At 46.7% G+C, this 22,760-nt stretch overlaps 1 long non-coding RNA gene across 1 annotated transcript; it reads left to right on the plus strand.

Moving 5' to 3' along the window:
* Window positions 1-7,721: 7,721 nt before the first annotated feature.
* On the plus strand, window positions 7,722-17,851 carry LOC144175862 (uncharacterized). Its single transcript, XR_013323705.1, has 2 exons — window positions 7,722-10,196; window positions 17,630-17,851. It is a non-coding gene; the product is annotated as an uncharacterized LOC144175862 (long non-coding RNA).
* Window positions 17,852-22,760: the final 4,909 nt, after the last annotated feature.

Below are 22,760 nucleotides of genomic sequence, written 5' to 3' on the forward strand. Positions count from 1 at the left end.
TAACATATAGTAAAATCCAAGATGAGGAACAAGCTGAAGCCTGAAACAACAAACGCCATCCTCGTCGTAAGAGCGGGACTGAAGTGACTCCAGAAAAGTTGTTTTGATTACAAAGTTCCCGCAACAGTTGTTAGTGCCATCGGGACATCTGCAACGTATGTGCAACCAAGTCATCTTTCTGGTCCCTCAACAAGTACCAGCAGTCCCGTGGAGATGGTGTCAGACGACGACAGCGGCGACGAAGACCTCGATGTGTTTTTCGTTGACCTGTGAGTTCTTTTTTTTTTTTCATCAGTGTGAACATTTGTAACTTTTAGCCTCTTCTATGATGAGGTTGACCAATGACGACCCCCGCACCACTGCAACCTGAAGTGTTCTGTTAGACTCCTCGGAATACTTTTATAAATTATTATTTCAGCTCTCGTAGTTTTGGGGAGCTTTTAAGAATGATAAAGGTATTTATCATACAAAATTGCACTGTTATTTTAAATAAAATAGGCCTTAGCGGAAAATTTAGCGGATATGTTTTAAAATCTAGCGGAATCTGGGGGATTTCTCATTGCATTTTAGCGGATGTCTGACGCCAAGCGATGGCAACACTGCGTGTCAGAATGGCCAACAGCCCCTACAGTCAACTGCCGCTGGTAATGACTACCGTGGGGTAGATGTTCCGCCGGCAGCTTTCGACCACTTGATGATGATGATCAACGTTACTAGTCTAGTAACGTTGGATGATGATGTGCTCAATGTTTTGGCACGTACCTGCTAAAGGGCATCGATCATTTATTCTCGATCTTTCGGGAACCCCGTGCCTCGTTTCCCCTCCCTTCTCCGTCTCGAGACCCCTACCGATGCTGGGCCTCTTCTCCTTCCCATTCTCCTGCCACCCGTATACGCTGGCGCGCATTTGCTGCGTCTCTTTCCCGCGTTTTTTTTTTTTCTTCTTGTGTTTCCCGCGCTGAAGGGCACCTCGTGCCATGGGGCCAACCAGGCGATTGCCCAAATTTAGAGGATGTTGTTCTGAACCATACTTACCGAAAGAAGAAGGAAACGTCGCAAAGGGAAAAGGATGGTGGCGATAATGAGATGACTATAAAGCGCACGACTGGACAAATGACACTGTGCGCACCAAGTCATTATCGTGCTTAAAAATAATGGACGCGATGCCTTCCACGTCTCACCTGTTTTATACAAATGTCATCATAGCAGTGTATGCGGACATGGACTCTGCACCACCGTCAGCTACACACTAATTTTTTCGTATTCAGTACACCACACGCTTACGGCTTTCGCCTCAAGACGCTTTTCACCTTGTATTCTGTTCCGAGACAGGTACACGCCCGACACTTTCTGTGCGATGCAAAAACGTTAATTAAACGTGTTGATATGCCGGCGTTAAAGAAACCAAGCCACCCTTATTTACGAAAATATTGCGTAGATTTGAGCGAAGAGGACGTTTCACAGTAAAAGAAAGAAAAACCACGCGGCCTTTCGAGAACTTTGAGATTGCAAGGCTAGAACAAAGGTCGCTCCCGCCAGAACCCAAGAATGTGCCTCCTCTGGGCTACTGAGGCCGAACAGCAGTGTTCTTTTAGAAGTCGCTCAAAACAACAGAAGCAGGGTTCGAAGTGAGCCAATAGATGGCGTTGGGTGCGTGCAGGAAGTGGCGGGCGGGTTTAGATTTTCGTCGTCTCCATTCTACCACCAAAACAACCACTATCGCCATCACCACCGCCATCGTTAAAAGCGTGGAACGTCGATGGCTGTGAGTAATTTCACTGGCGCAGCGTTTGCTTGCAGTGTGTTGAGTTTTAAAACGTCGTTCTGCACAAATATTCTGCTGTTCCGGTCGGGATAGTTTTCAGGGTGATTTAGATAAAGTGGTGGTTTATCATTTGCACTATTCTATTTGTGCTGATGTCATGGAACTGCACGCGTAGCATATCACCGTAAAATTTCCTCTCCGTGGTACCGTGTCATTAGTATAGTGGTAACGGGTGGAAACATTGTGCCCACGAAACAGTTGATGTTGAAAGTCCGAAGTTCCTAGGCTAAAAAGAACTGGTTCCCAGTACAGGCGGGTCATTTTTTTTTTTTACAGCGAAGCTGTTATAGGTTACGTTCTGACCAAAACTGTGTGCGTCGACAGGGTATGCAGAAAAAAGTCGCGTCTACAATAGAGAGTTTTATTCGTACCGTTCCTACCGGGACGCGACTGCGCCTGCGCGCGCGGGCACGGCGAGGAGATCCCCCACCGTAACGAATGCGCGGGCATTGCAAGGGCCGGCCCGCGGAACTAATTCACCCTCCCGGAACGAATGCGCAAGTGCCGAGTCGGGAAGCACGGAAGACACTGAGCATGCTGAGTGCTAAGACTCTAATGTTTAATCTTACGGCAAAAAGCCATTTTCCTGGTAAATGTTCTGTATCTCAATGTAATGTCAGCATTTTAAAAATACATCAATCTTCCCGGCCGCGGCGGCCGCTTTTCTGATGGAGGCGAAAAGCAAAAACGCCCGTGTGTACGAGATTTCGGCGCACGTTAAAGATCCCCAGGTGGTCAGAATTAATCCGGAGCCCTCCACTACGGCGCGCCTCATCGCCTGCGTTGCGTCGGTGCGTTAAACCCCACAATCAATCAATCAATACATCAATCTGAAATTGGCCACAATATAGGATGACATTATCATTACTCTCCAAGTTTTACTTGCTTGTCATTATTAATTAGTTGAGAAAGAAGTTGTAAATGTTAAATAATTCCCATCTGTCAATGATTGGCCATCTACGGAGGGAGTGTGGCTACAGAAAAGGGCTGCAACTCTTGTTTTTACCGAAATCATTCCGAAACAAATTATATTACAATTGGCCGCTAAGACGACTCGTAACATTACGCCGAGTTTCACCTACTTTTTTGTAATTACGTAGTTCATTATAGTGAAGTTGAAAATATTGAATTCTCGTCTGCTGTCAATATATGGGCTTCTATACGGGAGAGAAACAGACAGCTCCATGTTTGTCCAATGGAATTCAAACTCTAGCCCGTCCATGTGTATTTCCGCTAATTAACTAGGACGTATGCTCAATCGCAAATTACAAACAAACGTGTTTTGTGCACTTCTCGGGCTGCGCCCAGCTCCGCGGTCATTTTTATTGCAATTCCAAGAGAGGTCAGTGCCATTTCACAGTGTGCAATGTATAGCGCTGAAGTGTTTAAAAAAGCTATTCATTAGGAGAGTAGTTTCTGAGGAGACTGTGCAAAGAATATTACAACCGAAGTTGGCGCCTTTTGCTGGGATTATGGGTCTTCTCTAGAAGCCCGTCCGTATTTTAGCGCGCTGAATATTCTTGCGTTCTCATTATGAATGAATGAGAAAGATGTGCGACTTATTACCATTACAAGATTACCTTAGCTCAGAACGTGGTGTAATTTGTAGTGTCGCGTCGGCGACGGCCCCGAATGGCGGAGAGAACATACGTGCATGCGGGTTGAAGAGTCAAGCCAAAGAGTAATTTATTCAGATTGACGTCACATATATACCCTCGGGTTAGCCCCCTGGTAGTAGAACCACCGACATCAAAACCGAAACCCCGGATACTACAATTTGTTTTCATCAAGACCGTGCTGTATGGCATGCAACTACAAGACCCAAAAAAAGTGGAAACGTAGCCTGCATGGTTGTTCGGACGCGAACATCATTCAGAAATTTGTTCGTTTAAATGCCTTGCTGCATTTATGTGTGCATACTTGCATATATAAAGCCGTACTCACAAGGACCCACTTACAGTGGCAGGTTGCAAACTGAATCAGCCTTTTGGTTTAATGTGCATATATCATCTATCTTGGCCGGTTATTTGGGGTCGGCTCACGGCCGTAGATAGCACTCTCGCGGTGGCTAGATTTTACCGTTGCAAGAATCACTTGTGCCACAACAGCGTCCATGCGCACGAGAAGCACATAGCCAAAGAGCTTACCTAACTACTGGCGCTGTCCAACTGCTCAAGCATTGCTACATATTTCAGCTCGAAGGAAACCAATTGCGCACATTCGACGCAAAGCACAAGCACATAGCGCCTTTTTGGTTGTACGAAAACAAATTAAAATGGTTAAAATCGCCGCATTCGGCTGAAACCATGGTCGCATAAAAAATGAGCCAGGCATCCGCACACACGCACACACAAACACAACGTGGCTCTCACGCCCCATGCACAAAAAACGGTCCTGCGGACGAGGCCATATGGTCCACGGCACCGCCGTATATTACTGCATTGGGTGGTTTTAGCCACTTCGCGGTCCGACCAAGTCAGCCCCGCTGCCTGTTGACTGTACATCAAAAAAAGGCTCAGAAAATCAACATAGATCAACATAAAATCAACATGGACTCTGGTGAGATGAGGCCAATCAATCAACGAATCAATAATTTTTTAAATTTTAAGTCTAGCGCTACCCTTAAGGGAGGGCTGAATTCTATTGTGTTCGTTGCGGGTGTCAGGAGTCTTCCCTCGCGGTTCCTCTTTCACCAGCATTCTAATCTTTTAGTTAGCGCTACAGCCTTGGGGTCCACAGACTCTGTGTTACCTTTACACAACGTCAAAGCAAGCCAAAATGCGACAAAAATGAATGACTGAATGAAACTTAACGATTCGGGCGGCATGGTAGTCTAGTTGTGGAAGAGGAAAAAAGGGAAAGGGAGTGGGATGGCCGTCAGAGTCGTCCGGTCAGGTAACCTGCTCGTACGAACTCCCACAAGGAAAGGATCGTGTACGCTGCGTCCAAGTGAAAATAATTCCTTAAAAAATTGGCTCCAATCCACGCTGTAAAGGTCATGCGACGTCACTTGTATTCCCACACGTAGCTCTACAAAGAGCGAAATCAGAGATTCTTCACTATTTTCTATCCAAATTTCCGTCTGGCGGCGTAGTCTTGTGGTAGCGTATTGGAGTTGCGGGAGTCGGTGGTTCGAATCTTGCCGGCTGGTTTCCTTCTTTTTTTTCTGCGACTCCCTTTGAGCCGTTCGTCCATAATCATGTGTGCACGGACGCCAACGGACGGACATTGCGAGGTCCTAAGGTGCTTCGCTCCTAAAAGAGGAAGATTCTGCCAGCCGTTAGCTGGAATTCGCGGGGGTGGTGTCCTGAACGCAGCAGCGTCGGGCACGGCCTGGCTAGAGCGGCGGACGCCGCCGCTGTAGCCCAGCCCCAACGTTGGCGCCCAGCCCTGCGTAGCCCAGCCCTGCGTCGGCGGAAAGAAAACGGAGAGGACCGTCTTTCGAACGGTGATACAGCGGAACCTAGCCACCCTGATGTGCTAGCTCGGAACTACACCACCGCGCGACACAAGCGGAGACACCGAAACAATTCGGCATGTGAGCTTAGTGATTCCCATTTATACCGATTTAAACTATAGTTAGTTTAGTAAGTTTGAGAATTGGGAGAAAGCTGAGGGAACTTTTATAGAATTGCTTGGGTTTGGGCGAGTTGGTTTTCCATATCGACTTGAAATTTCAGCTTGAACAAAAAACCACAGGACTTAGGAAGGAAACAGGACAGCACTGTGTCCGTGTTTCCTTCCTAAGTCCTGTGGTTTTTTGTTCAAGCTGAAATTTCAAGTCGAACTTTTATAATTGCTATTTATCACAACCACTTGCTACTTTCGTCTTTTCTAATACTTCTTAAAACACAGCCGAATCGGTAATCACCCATTTAGAAAACGGAGTTCCATTCGTGGCAAGCAGTGCGCGAAAGGTAGCGTTTCTCTAGCGGCCAGATGGCAGTATGCATGGTCTCTACATTTTGTTTTCCCGCCCTACAAACCAATCCTTAACGTATGATTGCCGTACGACCACCTAATCCCGTTGGGTGTGGGTTACCCTGGGGGTGCTGTTGAACAAGCTAATCAAGCCGTGCGAAGGCACCGCGCAATGGACACAAAGCTGCACCGAAACAAGCCCAAACCAACCGTCGCTAAAGCAGACGACAAAGCCGTAGCGCTGACGCCGCCGGCGAGCAGGCACTTCCGCGCGGGGAACGCTGGGCAAATTCGCGGAGCCATCTCTTGTGTGCTCCGCGAGTGAAACCATTGGTGAAACCGTCCGCCCAACCTCCCTCCCCCCGCCGCCGCCTCCGACGCGTTGGGAGTTTGCTGTCCCGCACGCCACGAAAGAACCGTTGGCTGGCAGAGCTAGAAAGCTTTGCTTAACAATTCTCAACCACGGAGGAGGATAGTGATGTTATTCGTTTAGTTACATAAGGTTATTGTCTGAGATTTCGTTCATTCACTCAACCTTACAGATCCCCTCCCCCACCGGGTCACCCAAGTTGGGGAGAAAACTTCTTCGACCTTGAGGATGTCTAACTACGCGTACGACAACCCAGCAATGAACCCGCACCTCAGCGAAAAGACGGCCACTGCCGCCAACTTCGCGCCGGCGCCCATGACCAGGGAAGCCGCGGGAGACGCCACCCGTGCCTCCACGGCGATCTCGGTCGGCGTCTCGTGCCGCCGGCGCAAAGAAGCTCCCCGCAGAGGCAGCACGACCGGTGGCGGTGCGCGGAGTCCGTCGTTGGCGCCGCTAGAGGCCGGCGTTCCCCACCACTGCGACCCCGTAAAGGCCCGCGTGTGCTGGATCATTCCCCGGGCACTCTGCGTCACGGCGGCCTTCCTGTGGGCTGGCCTGGCCGCCCTGGCGCTCGGACACCAGCGAACGCTGGCCGTCGTCCTCGTCGTTACGGGCAGTTTGCTCTCGTTCGCCTGCTTGGCCCTGCTTCTCTGCGCATGCGCCCGGCGCTCACGCGTGTTCCTAGCTGCCATCCTGCTTCGCTCGGAAGACACGGACTGTGACGCGTATTGTGGCAACGGAGTCAGTGACAAGCTAATCTGATTCGCGAACTGACTGTGGTATCACTATTTATACTCGAAATTGAAAACTCTCGCACTCGCAGTCGGGACTTTTGATCGAAATCTTTACGGTATTTCGGGAAAGCCACCCACTTCGCTTTGTCACTAGTGACAATAAAAGTACTAAAGAAGCACGTTTATATGTCATGCCTGGTGGTCCTCAACGTGACAAAACGTAAGGGACAAACAGGAAACTGCAAGAAACCTGAACGAGTTTCAGTTGTGCCCTATTTTCCCCGCCTTACCTGTGGGCAGAGCGGTCCTTGGCCCAGTCAGCCGGCTAAAGCAATATCACGCCGACCCGTGGCTGAAAATGAATGATTCCGCCGGCCTTTGATGAATGATTCCGCCGAACGTGTCCGGCACGCGCAGTGGCTTTAGCAAAAAAAGAAAAAGTCTGAACGGCACCACCTCATGCCACATCCGTATAGGGGGAGAAATGGCTGGAAACGCTGATTGGTCAATGTGTGTGACGTCATTAATATATGCATGACGTCATTATTTTTTTGGCGCTAGATTTGTTTGTTTAGTTGTTGTTTCTCCCCAGAAATTTTTCCCTAGTCTTTGGTAAAGCGCTAGAATGCCTCCCTAGTCTGCCTAGTCCCCGCGCTTGGCCAAAATGGCGGAAAGCTCTTGCTTTTCAAGCGGGCTTCTTTGTGTTGAGATTGCAGAAGTTAGCTACTGAAGGGAAAATGTGTTAAAGACATGCATATCGACCGATGCAATCGTCGCTTTCACGCAAGAAGAATCTGGTTATTCATCATGGTGTGGTGTGTTGAGTTTCAGCACACTGTAGATGCCACTGCCCGCAGTAAAAAAGGTGAGGCATCCATGTGCTCTGTTATTAGTGCTCGGTTATTTTTATTTTGGCCTTCTTGTTTACTTTAAACATTCCTTTTACGTGAACTTTTGGGTCCGGTTGTTTTTCTTTTGCAGAAGGTGCACGCTCCACGTGCGTCATTCCATGAACTCAGTGTGTTCAGGGGAAAAAAAAGGGAGATAAAACAAGTTTTGACGCCAGATTTGTTCGTGGAACGATCGCATTGTATTCCATATTTTTCCTGCGTGGCGTGTGCAGGTATTGTTGCGCCTGTGCACTGAAATGACGACCGTCCCTGTGGAAATGACGATCACCCCCTTTGTCCACCCTATTCAGAGCCTCAACCTTAGCAGCAAGGCGTACTTTCTAATAACATTTCGAGACCGCTTCCAACATTCCACAAATAATAAGCGTAAGCGCTTGCCTATCGTGAAATTCCTGATAGCAGATTGAAATGTTGTGTTGACATGGGCAGTGCATGCTTTAACGGCGGCGTGAATCACGAAAAATGGGTTTAGATTGCGATGTGGTGTGGCTACGCAGCGCAAGTGTGAAGGCCCGTTCGCACTTGCGACTGGAGCGATAGAAGCGACGCGATTGCTGTCCGCGGCGACAAAAATTGGTCGAGACCAAACGAACAAGGAAAGCGGCAGAAATCTCGTCCTACCGCTCCAGTCGCAAGTGTGAACCACTTGCGACTGGAAAGAAACATATGTAGGTCATGTAATTGTCCTGTATTTCCCATGAAATACTCTGTGTTTGATGCCTAATAAAATAAGCTGTATCCAAAAGCTGAACCTAATCGGCGGGGGCTTACAGCGAATGTATGACACGCTTCTATTTTTGTGCGCCTTCGGAAAACCCTGTTGCAGTAGACTATTACTTGTGGCTTCGCCGGAATGTTTTTTGTTGTTGTTTTACTCACAGAGCCTGCCTGACAGTACATCCGCCAGGTGGTAAGTGCGAGGCTCCTACAAAATAAGGCAAGAGCAACTCGCAAGCCTTGCCTAATTACCTGGCATAGCACAAAATCTGATATGGCTGCGGCAATTCTCATTGCATCCGTGATAATCCCTTGTATAAATTTTTCGCGGCAGTTGTTTCTCGTTAGCCAACTGGGGTCCGCATACAACCTGCCAGTAAATTTCTTTTGAACCCACTCTTCCGGCATCCGTGAAAATTCCTTTTTAAAATTTCAGTCGGCTCCCGTTTGCTGTCTACAGAGATGTTTTTTCCACCAGCAAGACAGATAGATCTGCGCTGCTTTATGCACAAGCGATAAAACTATATGTTTCAATGGAGCCAGGCATACATTGCATTTTGTGATAATGTGCTCAGGCAGCCCGGACATGGGCCGCTTTAAATAAAGTTTGATCTCTCTCTCTCAGGCAAGCCGAACAACAAAGTGCATAGTGAAACTAGTAAGGCTTGAGCCTGGAGATTAGCTATGTTATGGCTAGCAAGAAATGAGCAACCGTGGGTAAATGTAACAAAAACGTTTTCAAGGAGGGACTTGCAATAATTTATGTGCACGCCGCCATTATTGCTGCTTACGAACTTCATGCCCCCATGGATGCAGCACTAACGTATCTGGTAATACTTCAGGGTCTTGGGCATCTTGCTATCAATCTTTACATCACGCTTTTTCACTCCTGTGATAGTTCTAGTGTCTCTCTTCCAAAGCTGCACGTGGTTTGCAGCGCGGTATGCAGACATTTTTGCCATGAGCTCATCAAATGTGGCAACCAATGGAAAGTACCTCGTGGCCAGTTTCCTTCATTCCTTGCGATGGAGCACGTTGGTTGTGGCATCAGTCCTTAATTGAGGTGGTGTGGTGGAGCACTGAACGAGTGCAGGTGGATGCGCAGCTACTGCAGAGGAGGCCTCCCCCTTTGGCGCGCTGCAGCCAGTCGATGTGGCACAGGGCCTGCTGCTCTACCGCCATCCCGATTGTCCACACCCCCGCCTTGGCCAGCGTCTTGTGGCACTGTGAGCTCCAAAGCAGGCACGGGCGCCTTTGCAGCAGTCACCCTCCAACTGCCACCAATTTGGTTTCGGCAAGGTGACCAGCGGCAGCGCACACATCAGCAGCCCTACAGCCAAAGGCTGTCTGTTGGGAGCAGCCACAGTCTTGGGCGGCCACCTTACTCACAGCCGAGGTGGCCATCCGGTCCTGGCACGGAGCTGCTTGGCGGCCTGGCAGAAGCCATCTCGGTGGTCCAGCATGAGCACCAGGTAGCGCACCCTGGTCTTCCACCCGAGCTGCTCGCTGTCAATTTGCAGGCATGTGACCCTGCAGCAGGCCTGGGTGTCCCAGTGAACAAGCATCGCCTCCATCTCGGTGCCCGACAGCTGCAGGCTGACATTGGCGAGCTTGGCCCGCACTGCATCCGGGGGTGCCTGCAGCTGCAGAACGACGCCTCGGCAGCCCGCCATGGGGCCTAGTGCCTACAGGGCTGCGGCTGCGGCGTACACAGACAGGTACACCCTGTGCGCCCTTCTACTGTGCAGGCCGTCTGATAGTGCCACTGTGACCATGTTGAAGAGTAAGGGGCTGACGACTGTGCCCTACAGGGTGCCCACATCCACTGGTTGAGGCACCGACAGGGCGTTGCCTACCTGCCTTTGTGCCATGAGGCCCGTCACGAACGCCTCGACGGAGCCCCGCAGCTTGTCCGCAATGCCGGCCTCCTTTATGGCCAGGGAGATGACAGGGTGCTGGAGGTTGTTGAAGGCACCCTTTATTCCCCCCCCCCCCCCCCCCCTGATAGAAAAAAAAAGCGCGGAAGTTTGCAAGCGCCCTTAACCCTTTGAGGGTCGAATTTTTTTTTAAAGAACTTTCCCTGGTGGTCAAATTAGTTTATTGCGGATTTGGAATGTACAAAATGTCTAAAGTCATGATTAAATGGTAAAAAATTATCAGGAACAGTATTTTGGGGTCAGCATCACTTAGAACTGAAAAATGTTCAATAGTATTTCAGAGTGTGGTATTCCTTGAAACACGGGTCTATGCACAGTGCCTTATTGAAGTCTGCACACATACAGCGCATGTCCGAAAATGAGCTGTCTTCTTTCGAAAAAAGGCTGTCTTCCGATTCAGATTCGGTGAAAGGAGTGAACTCAGAGTCAGAAGAGTCATCGCGGTCGGTGTCATCAGAGCGGGCAGTTCGTTGGGCCATATCGCTGCTTTGCCGTGCATCTGAAGAACTCGAAGGCAACCCAGTAAACGAGGAGAGCGAGAAAACGCCGGTGATAAACAAGCTAATAGCAGCGCCAATATAGATAGAAATCAACTTCCGCCGCCCCCACAATGGAGTCTCCGATTAGGTTACTTCAGTTCCAAGCAAGGAGGGCAAGAATACCTAGTGAGCGTGGGTAATAAACAAGATAAGAGCAGCGCCAATATAGATCGAAATCAACTTCCGCCGCCCCTGATAGCGAGCGTCGATCAAGTTTCGCGCGCCTCCGATGCGATCACGTGGCGAAACTGAAACCACGAAACGCGTTAACACGTACAGACGCCGTAACGCGCTGAAGCCAGAGAGTTCTGTTTTTCACCGCAAGAAGGTAGCACAATCAAATTTCAAACACTTCTTGTAAGTCCCAGGAGGTGGCAGCACCTCCCAGGGAGCATGCATCGTTAATATGGCGCGAAATTTCAAACGGATGCTCGAAATCGTGCCCGTACGGCAAAGACCTTGCGGGACGGAAAACCACCGCAGTACACGTACGGCAAAAACCCTCAAAGGGTTAAAGGCTATGAAGATAAAATACATGTTTGGTTCATTAAAAAGACTTTCTTGTCTCGATAACAATGATATCAGTCTTACAGCAAACTTCGAAGGAATTATCGATATATTAAATTAAACATTTGAAGCAATGGCGAATCCCCGCCCACTTTCCGGCGGCGATTTCACTATGACAGCACAGGATCTTGTTGCATGATTGGTGCCCAACGACCTAAGTCATCGCCAAGGAACATGATTGCGTGATTTTTGAGGGGCCTTCATTGATCTTATCATTTGATCTTATCACGCGCAAGAACAGCGCTGTTAAGGGCGAAAATTACATGAACCTGGCAATATTAGTCCACACGCAAAGCGGAATAATTCAGCCATCGGCATTTGTTAAGTCATGCCAGTTTAAATTTGCGCTTCTGTTTTGTGTCTCATCGGGGCGGAGAAGCTTGTGCTTTTGTAACATAATGAATCTGGTTGACATTTCTGCACAACCCAACTTAGAGTCTGCTGTAATGAGCTTGGTGTTCTCAAGTAGTTGCATTCCTAGCGGTCACGTTTTCAATGCTTCGTGCATAAATGCCCTATAATCTGCCTGAAGGCGTGTACTATCAAGCTATACCTTTTCTGGAGCAGCCACCCCCTTTAGTTACCACTCCCAGATGAGGTAGAGCAAGTCACTGCAAAGTTCGCCATTCAATGCTGTATCGAACTTTATATTTAGCAAGAAAAAATAACGCAAATACGGCGATGTCTGACCATACTCTTGCGGGCAGGCATGTTCTGTGCAAGCTGAGCAAAATATTGCTACGTTTTGAATTTTGTCGTGAGATCTGATGAAAGAGTTATAATGCGGTCCTACCATTTTGGTTTCAAACTTTAATGAAAGGACATACTTTTTTAGCTGACGCGTGCGCTGCCATTTTTCAGCCGAGTACACACTGTCGGTTTTAAAGCTAAACGATAAAAAAAGTATTTGCAGTTCATGAGCATGGGTGGTTCTGGAATGTATAGGGCGCACAGAAGTTTTGTAGTTTTCGTTGCAGACGCGGGAAATGGAAATTATGTTTGAAATCTTCTTTGTCCACCAGAAAACGGAGAATTGGGCAGCTGTGCAGAGCCAGCATGACCTTCGGGCATGGTGCGATGCCCGAAACAAGTCAGCATTTTGTTTCCCGGAGTGCACCAAGAAAACATGCGTATTGGCATGGCCCCGCATACAGAAAGACCAAAGACTACCATGCTTTAGCATGAAGCGGACAGTAATGACGCAGTTAAACTATTTCCTTGGTTGACAGCGACCGTGATGTTCAAACTAAAGCATGGTTTCAGGCTACGACAGAATAGATTGGCTAAAAATTGCAAAGTTGTTTACCGTGATACTTCCTTGGTTATTTCGGTTACTTAAGAAATGCTGACGATTGCTCAAAATGTGCTTCATGCAACATTTTAAAATGTATCAGTTGTGGATCCGGGAAGAATCACATTGGCGCGCACCCGTATGTGTGTGTGTGTGTGTGTGTGTGCGTGCGTCGAGGGGGGGGGGGGGGTGAGGGGAGGAGGCTGGCGGAGGTGTGCTGGTGCTCTTGAGAGGGCCTGTTGTATGTGGCCGTTTATTTAATTAGGAAATTCTGTTGTCATGCACGACCGATTGAGCCTTGAAAGAACGATAGTCCTGCGCCCACAGAACTTCAAAGGCCAGGAAGCATTAAAGGAAAATTACCCAGCGATGGGAGATCTCGATGTCCAGCCCCGACCTGTCGATGCAGCAAGAGCTCGTGTCCAGGGGCCAGGAGCTATTGGACTCATATGGGACTCGTGAATAGGGTTCCACCCCGTCTGACGCCTGCGAGCGTCACCTGAAATGGGCTCAGCGAAAGTTGTTTCTCTCTCTCTCTAGAGCTCTTCTTTGCCACCAGTACGAGAGTCCTTCACTTGCGCTGCGCACACTGCTATGGTTTTAAAATTGGGTGTAGCAGTGGATTGCAGCCAGAACAAATATATATTTCATTCTTCATGTACTGATGCTACGCTGTCCCGATACACTCTGAGTAATCCTCTCCAACTTCGTGCATAATAAAATATTTGGGCCTTTACAGGAGTTGAATTTACATTTTCCCTCATTAAAAGTCACCTATCCGCTCCACCGTGGGTGCATTCAATTACCAATTCAAACGCAAATACTGCATTCGGAATAAAACAAGATAGACATTTTTTAGCTCGGAGACACAAGGTACTGTGGCATCGTGTAAATATTACGAAGTGAATATTTAAATATCAAAGAATGCATAATTGATCTGCACCGCACAACTTAACGTACAATGCAACCTCCATCGTCAAAAGACATCAGTGATCATGTAAGGATTAGTGACTGGAAGAAAATGACTTACTATTCGATATCGCCGTTGTGACTCCGGCCCCTGAATATACACTGCTCTGGGCAGCCGAATATGGCCATCTGATCGTTGTTACTGTCGCTGATGATTGATTGATTGATTGATTGTAGGGTTTTAACGCGCCGACGCAACGCAGGCGATGAGGCGCGCCGTAGTGGAGGGCTCCGGATTAATTTTGACCACCTGGGGATCTTTAACGTGCGCCGAAATCTCGTACACACGGGCGTTTTTGCTTTTTGCCTCCATCAGAAAAGCGGCCGCCGCGGCCGGGAATCGAACCCGCGACCTCGTGCTCAGTAGCGCAACGCCTTAGCCACTGAGCCACCGCGGCGGGTATTGTTACTGTTACTGTCGCGACGCCGTCTGCCTGTGGCAGGGCTGGTGACCGTCGTGCCTTCACATTTAGGATAAAGTCTGGAACTGGCTCGGGGAGCCGCAGCACGCCCTTTCGTCGACCCGCTGTTTTGCAGTTTCCTAGGTTAGGGGAGAATACCGCCGAACAAATCTGCCTAATCGCGGGGGTGAAATTGACTGTCGCAACATCGCCGTCGGAAGGGGACAACACTCAGTGCGCGCAATCTGAGCCCACTCCAACAAAACCCTCCGGGCCTCGACAGAAACGTGAAAAAGGAAGAATGAAGGGCTGACGCGAGGAAGAGGGGCGTACCTTGCGGTGTGTCTCAATCGCAAAGGCCCTCTGCCCGCGCACGGCATTCATTCAGCTGGTGAAATGGGTGAAACTGCACGTTTCACCCATTACGTAGCCTATCGCATTCTTCAGTTACCTTGCACGAGTCTTGAATGTGTGCCCATGGCCACTTGATCTCCCCCTTTCTAGGAGAGGGAGCAGCCGTGATCAGCCACTGCCGCTTGCACATTGTTCTGCTTAACATACAAAGATCGTCTGTTCCCGTTCGGGCCTGCATTGTACCAGTCTTCAACCATCAATGGCCGGCGGTCCCCCTTTTTTTCCGCCGCGAGTTAGTGCGGACCGTGGTGCAGACCACTCCATGCTTCCCCGGACGAGTCAATCTCCTCTGCTGAGAACAACTCAGCCAACCAATTATTCTCGGTCTCGCCGCATGTCTCCACAAAGGGATACAACGCATGCCTTTGGCGTCCCGTGCGCTGAGCTTACCCGAAGGCACCGTCGCTTTTGGGGCTGCACCCCTCCAAAATCATCCCTCAGCGAACCTAGGAGAACTCGTCAAAAGTGAACTCGTCGCAGCCAACTTGTCATAGGTGAATTCGTCACATAGGGCAAGTCGTCATAGGGCATCTCGCATTAGGGAAACTCGTAACTTATGGCAAATGGACACTCGGCCAACTCGTCACAATTTACGTTTTTTGCCTATCATGTTCAAATGAAAGAGTACAGCAGCTTGTATAATTCTCATCTTATGCGTAAACCTTCTTACACTCTTCCTTCAATTCACCACCCTTAATGTTTCATTTGTCGCCTTCGAGGAACTCGCAAGCCAGACAGCGTATCTTATTTTTTTTCTTTGTGCAGCTAATTACGTGAGACTTTTATATTAGATTTAGTTTGCCCGTCCTGTTTCTTCTAATACATTTTTTTTTATTTTTTGTAATTAAGTGACGACTCTGTATTGGGATTTGCGATTTCGTTCTGTGTTTTCGCTTTTTAGTATTTTCATCTTTTGCTTTCATGCCAGCTGACAAACGATGATTGTCAAGCTGGGTAATTTTCGTTTTGTTAGTCTTCATATCACCTATATATGTGAGCGAAAGTCAAGGCTGGACTTAAAAGATACCCCCCCCCCCCCCCCCCCCACACACGCACACACAAAAAAGTGTGACGGATATTTTTTAGAAGAAGAAAAACAAAAATATAAACCGGAAGTTGTGGTGAAACCGAAAAGGCAATTTCAACCACCACCTGCAAAGAAGCAGGAGGCCAACATTTTGCCCTATTTATAGATATATACACAAGCATGCAAAAAGCTTCAAAAGATAACATAAAAGAAAAAAGGAAAGAAAGAAAAAGTTGACCCCCCCCCCTCCACAGAAAAAGTGTGACGAATATTTTTTGGAAGAAGAAAAAAATAAACCTTAAAAGAAACCTCTTACCCAGTAAAAAAATGTGACTTTTTTTTTTTTTGCAACAAGAAGAGAAATAAGAAGGGGACAGAGGAACATTTGTTAAAATAGAAAAACCATTTCAACCACCGCCTGCAAACTAACAAAAGCAGAGGACCCCTCGAACTCTGAAGAGGTCAACCTGGGAGTAATTATAAGATTAGAAGCCACTAACTTCCTCTCCCCATTTCCTCGACATCAGCCAAAAATGGAACCCAGAGACGACTTTTCCTAGCACGAGAAGGTCAGTGCTACCACTTTTCCTATTACGGAATCACCTAGAACGAGATGCCCTCTTTGACCAGTTTCCCTATGACCAGTTTTCCTAGGACGAGTTGGCTGCGACGAGTGGGCCGGTTCCCGTGGTTCGCACCCCTCAGGCGCTTCGTTTTGTCACGGCCGGACTCGGCTCCCTTCCATGCAAAGGGTAGACATGCACTTTCGTGGCATTTTCATAGGATTTCGTGGAAAGTGCCATTAGTGGCACTTTCAAAAATATGCCGCTTTGTTCACAGGCGACGTACCAGGCATACAGGCAGCATGGCGATGGCCGGAAAAATTTCGGGGGGGGGGGCCTGAAGCCCGGTCAGCCCCCCCTCCCCCCTGGCTACGGCACTGCATCAAGTAGCACGAGGGCTGCCACCTGCCTGGTAGTCTGGGTGTGCTCTAGCTCTGTCATTACGTTGGCAATGGAGTTCATCGCAGCCTGGTGCTGCCGGAAGCCTGTGAGCTGCTCTGAGATGTACATGTACTCCATTTCGTGTGCATGCTGCCAAAAACTTTTGCCCTTGCAACAGCACTACGATTGGACTCAGCTTATCCACATCAAGTTGGTTTTTATCATTCTGAGTGCTTACCGGAGTAACTTCTTGCACAAGAAGTTATTGCAGTAAATCCCACCTTGAAAGCTTTTTTATCGTATGGCTTTACGTGTGGTTGCTCATATTTTACTAGCTGTAGCATAGCCAACCGTAACATATCCAGAGGGGTGAGCTGGGCGAGTTGGTATGTGTCATCTTAACAACAGCACGAAAAAGACTGGGACGAACGAAGCAGACAAGTCGAGTGATGATTCACAACTAGTTTTTTGTAGAATGTGCACTAAACATAAACCTTGGCATCAACAGAAGAAAAGAGATGGAACACATTCCACTCGAACGTACTTCCTTGCCCTTCTCCCCCCGCCCCCTCACATGACAAACACTGGTAGAGCCTTTTACTTGACACACATGATCCTTCAGCTATGGACCACTGCCGAGCTGATAACAGAGTTTCATAAAGGAGGAACATCAAGTTCAATGCCGCACTTGTGTTTGGCGGCATGTACTGGTTAAGAAGGCGAACTCTGTCACAAAGTACTGGCGATGTAACACAATCGCCTCCCAGTTTTCAAATGTTGCACACTTCGATTATCTCTCGGCCTGTCTGCCTGGCACGTCTGGAAAGAAGTACACAAATGGGTCCCACCGTTGGTGTGCATCGTATACACGACTATTGAGCTCTTCTTACAGAAGGTGCTCTATGGGTCCACAATAGTACTGCATGAAACCTGCCCTGTTTCAGTGCCTTTTGTAGCAAAATGCCTTAGCAACCCATGCTGTTTCCTTGTCAATGAATGATAAGCTTGTCATTACAGAACACTTGTGGGTACCCTGTATTTTGTTTCCTTTCAACATTACAGGTTTGCAGCATGACGGGAAGGAGTGCAGAGACGCCTATGCTGCGATTGCTGGCGTTGTGCAAACAAGGGTACAATGAACTATTGCCTGCAAGACTGCAAGAGGATGGCACTGCCTAAAGTTATTCTTTGTTAGAGTATAAATAAATTTCAAGGTCTGAACCCAATACCCATGTACCCTCAATAATAAAGTGTACCTCAATAATAAAGTGTGTCCACATCTTTTGACAGCTGTGTCTGTTTACTTTTCATGCAAACCTGCAACCACTGAATATGTAGCCATGCATGCAAGCAAAAAAGAAACTACACTGAAAATGACTGTGACTAAAAGACGCATCCCGTTCCCATCAAGTGCAATTTTCAGTGCACTACCACTTCTAAACGTGCTGACTCCTGTTAATCATTTAAGTTTGCACCATGCTATAAATGGCTGGTGATACATGTGTTTAAGCGAAGTCCTGGGAACAAATAGAATTCTTTTATTCAATTTACAATTTCCTGTTGGCCTGAGTGGAAAAAAAAAATACAAACCAACTGATTGGTTACCAAAAAACCTGCGGTGTCCTTGGACGTATCCAACTGAAGAATGGTGTGCCACAAATGCGAAACTTCATACAGAATTTTTTGCTTTTGAACACTGAATAGCATTATTGACAAATGGATTAAGTGAAAGTAACCTCGGCAGCAAAAATACGAACCTATTTTAGGAAAGATCGTCAACACATGGTCAGAAGTAGAGTTCATCGAAGAGTACAATTTCCCAGCATCCACTATGGCATTCCCTGTAGCCATTTCTAGTTTCAGCGTGTAAAACTACCTTAGCTTTTTTCTCCGAAGACGGCAATCACATTTTTGCACACAATGGAAGATCAGTGCAGTTCATACTTGCATATGAAATGAGTGAGTATATATACTGTTCTCTTCATGCCTGACCAGAAGAAAAGTGCAATTTGATTCACTTCAAAGTAGGGGCTTTAGTCTGAAATATCCTGAATGAGTGGAAGCTGAATTGTCACACAATTATAGTTTTACTGCAGCGTCACAGAAGAGTTTAGGTTGTCGAGAAAAATTGGAAGCTCATCACTGCTGACTGAGGGCCATCTTTCAGGGAAACTTGCACAAATATTATGAGCTTCGTATCGTCTAAAGTCACACTAGTGTTTTCCTAGTTTCGCAATGCTGCTGCATTCTTCAGAAATAACACTTCCCTGCAGAAACGTCTTACTGTCATTGAGAATACCCCCATGATGGTGGTTATGGCCATCCTAAGAGATTGTAAGAATTTTTAAAGGAAACTCTGCAGCGTACCGTGTTCTTTGGGACTTTACAAGGCAAATTATAAATTATACCTTCTATATCAAGCAAATGCGTACTCAGAATATGTACAGATGCTGTGAGTAGCCGTACTGGGAACTGTATGCAGATAAAATATAAGGCATATTTTATGACTGCAGTTTCATAGCACATTCACCATGACTGGCTTCATAGGTCATGATCTCAATGTATATTTCACATCTGTGCAAAAGGAACGTAGTGCACTGAACACACTTAAAATCAATTTTAACTCGGTTAAAGTAACTCACTTAAAATCAACTCTACAGTTTACTTATATGTTCAAGGCAGTAAACCCCTGAGTTTATGTTCGGTTGATTGATCAGTTGATGGACTAACTGAAAGAAACTGAAAGTAACTCAGCAAAAAAGTGCGAACCTATTTCAGCAAAAGCATAATGCATCATGGTCAACAGTACAGTTGTCATCCAATACTGCGATATCTCTAGCACTTTACTGTGGCATGCCTCATAGCCTGTACCTGGCTTCATCGCATAAAACTCCCTTAGTTTGATCCCAAGACTGCGGTCACATTTTCATACGCGTTACCTGATAGTGCATGTCATCATACGTGAACATGTATTCATGTATTACGTACCTCAAATAAATGGTGTCTAAATAAGTAAACCTCTAAATAAAAGCAAAATATTGCAATAACTGTAGCATTGTTTAAATGTAATCTGGTAGCTTTCGTGGCACAGAGCACCTGTATCAGTTCCCTGTGAAGAGGGAAGCAATTTATGTTATTACATGTCTTATTTTTGGTAACACAGGGGGTTTGGTGCCTCGGTTTGCCTCCCCCCTCCACACTTTTTTTACTCACATCCATAGGTGACAGTGATCGATTTGCTGTGGTGAGAGACCCAGGTGGTTCCCTCCATAGAGCAGCAGCATTTGCACATAGCTGCCCTTGTCTGTAAATTAGCAAATTGAATCGTGGTGCTTTTAATCAAACTTATCTTACAAGGATTATAATATAGTCCTCCTTGCTATAAATTGTTTGCATAGTTTTTGGTATGTATAGAGAATCGCATTTTGCTGACATCAGTGGGATAAACAGGATGAGGTAACAATCAATTACACATCCACAAAGCACACAGATTGTGCCTTAAACTGAATTAGCTTATAAAATAGCTAGCGAGAAGCATATATAGCACACTTTTTAAGTTGAAACTTCCTAATTAATCCACTCATGTTCAAACATAACGCCGAATGCAGGCTATGCAAGCTATGCAGGCTATGCAAGAGCTAAGCTAGCTCTTACCGTTTAGCATTTACACTTTATTTTTATCTGAGTAGAAGATTTTGGAGCTTTCTTTTTGCTGCAATTGTATTTGGTGCACTTGAGCCCCACGATGTGCATCATGGGACCAACTCTCGTATCATGACATTAAGGAATATATACGCAACCATGCATGTACGTTGGTAACTGAGGTATGTTTTGAAATGCTGATGTTTTGCCATCTGGCCCTTTTATCACGTTTTAATAGCGGTCGGTAGTACGGCTCATCTTTCGCCCCCAAAATAGAAGAATTATGCAGAACTGGGGCTTATTTTGCTGAGGCAATCGAATAAAATACGAAGCAAACACGTGCGCGCTCCGTGCTTGTTGACGAAAAGTCGGAAATGCTGATGAAAAGTGTCGTGTCAGCTCATAGGAACCCCAAAACTTGGAAAGCGATGTGCAGAGCACGCTTGACGCTCCTTTGGGGTGGGATGTATGCAGAAACGGAAATGTTATTATTCATTTTTTTGCGTTAGGCTTAAAACACGTGTGTTTACTCAGCGCCCCCAGTACCAGAGGCGATAGTTTATTTTTTCACCTAATAGCTAGGAATGAAGGCGGTATTCTGTACACTGTTTATACCTCTCGAAATTACGATGCACGGCGACCACTGAAGGTCATCAGCTTCAAAATGAGTCAAGGAAGTTTAAACTGAACAAAGCAAACTCGATCATCCTGTCCAGACGCTTTTTGAATTTGTAAAAAGCTTGCATTGCACACCGCTAAGACGAGGGAGGACGGGGGAGGCTAGGTTGGTGAGTTACAGTGTCATTATTAATACATTATAAGCGTCGCGAGCGATGAGCGAGCGATAGCTTCCGATCGATGCATTCGTGCACGAAGCGAAGCCGACTTTCTGGAAATCGGTGGGAGCGGTGGTTGTTGTATGCTACCAACTGTCCCTGTTCTCGGTTCATTCGATGTCCAAACTATTTAGGAGTCACCGGCTCTCCTTTCATCTAAAAATGGCTCCGTCTGGGAGTCCAGGCACCAGGTCAAACAAGCATCTGAACGACGTGGGTCCAAATTGGAACTAGTTTTGTTTTAAATGGTCCCAGCAGATAGGTTTTGCTGGGGGATAACACCTGGCCCCTTAATTTTACAAATATTAGCTTTAGGAATTGTCATTCTCAGACAAAGCAGCCTAACTTTTTTACCAGCATTGTTAGCATATTTGCATTTTTTATTTCCCATATTCATTAGAAGTAATTCCAAACACTAGTTGATATTACGTTCCAGCCAGTTTGAGTTCAAACAGAAGGCACCGTTGCAGCGCTTACACAATAGGCAATTAAACAGCATTTGCGCACCTTGATTGTACTGTTAAACTTGCTCCACTTTCGTCAGAGTTTTTTTTTTTTTTTTTTTTTTTTGTGAATGATGCGGTCCCACAGCTGCAACCACTTGTGAAGGACCATGTCTAGGGCCATAACAATTGTATGATGAACTAGGTAGTAAAGATAAGAAATTGTAATATACAAAGGATAAAAAAAGGCAGGAAGTTAAGAAACATCTTTAGTTGGTGTGAGGTATACTACTACTCATTAACTTGGGGATCATAATTGAAGAGCAGGATCATGATGCTACGCTCATTTGGTGAACAGTGGTGTTTAACAATGATTTATCGTGTGATGAGTGGGATTCCCTTCTGAGCATCAAATAGGAAGAATCTGAGCCAGTTAATTGTTACATGTTGAATTCTACGACAGTCAGCCTGAAGACTCAGACAAAAGGAGAAAAAACAGAGCCGTGCACGGTGTTGCATGGTGCATATCATCCCTTCATTTCCTTGCCTTTTGTTTGTTATTCGAGGCTGACCATTGAAGAGTTGAACTGCTCCTCATGATGGACTTCGCATTTTACCCAACTCCTTGCTAGTATGATCAAGGAAGGAATTGAGGAGCAGGATCTTGCTTTTTGTGGTAGACAATGGTGCTTCGTCTTGTTCCTGAGGACACTTATGTGAAGAGTGGAATTCTCTTGATATTGCTCATCGGTAGCGTGAAGAACAGAATGAGCAGAGAGATCATGACCCTTCTCTTATGAGGCACAGAAATCATTCGGTGTGGAGTGCAATACTCATGTAAAGAATGGGATGATGCCCCTTCTGATTTGGTACCAAGAGATACATGCGGATGCAGAGGCATAAATTTAACCTTTTGATAAGTACGATACCCAGAAATGCTTCAGCATCACAAGAGAAAAGAAAAAAAACAGCCTAAAGTTGTGCATGCTGCATTGAGACTAGGCATTTCAGCCTCTTCGACTGTTTCAGCTGTCGATAGCTGTGTGAGAAGGGGTTGTTTTTTTAACCGGCAAACGATTTCACGGGGGAAGTTCTAGAATCAGCTGTATTGACTTGAAAGGATGTGAAAAACAGATGGGAAGATTCCTGTCTACGTGGCCAAAACTGGATTTCCTTTCACTTCTGTACTTGTTCATCCCTATACGGTGAAAGGGAGCCAAGCAAGAAAGCCATTCATTGATGGCTTAAGGGGTGCGTGACCCTTCTCGTAGA

Source organism: Haemaphysalis longicornis, unplaced genomic scaffold (genome assembly GCF_048455015.1).
Source record: "Haemaphysalis longicornis isolate Haplotype H1 unplaced genomic scaffold, Haemaphysalis longicornis Haplotype H1 scaffold_3, whole genome shotgun sequence".
Taxonomy (NCBI): Eukaryota; Metazoa; Arthropoda; class Arachnida; order Ixodida; family Ixodidae; genus Haemaphysalis; species Haemaphysalis longicornis.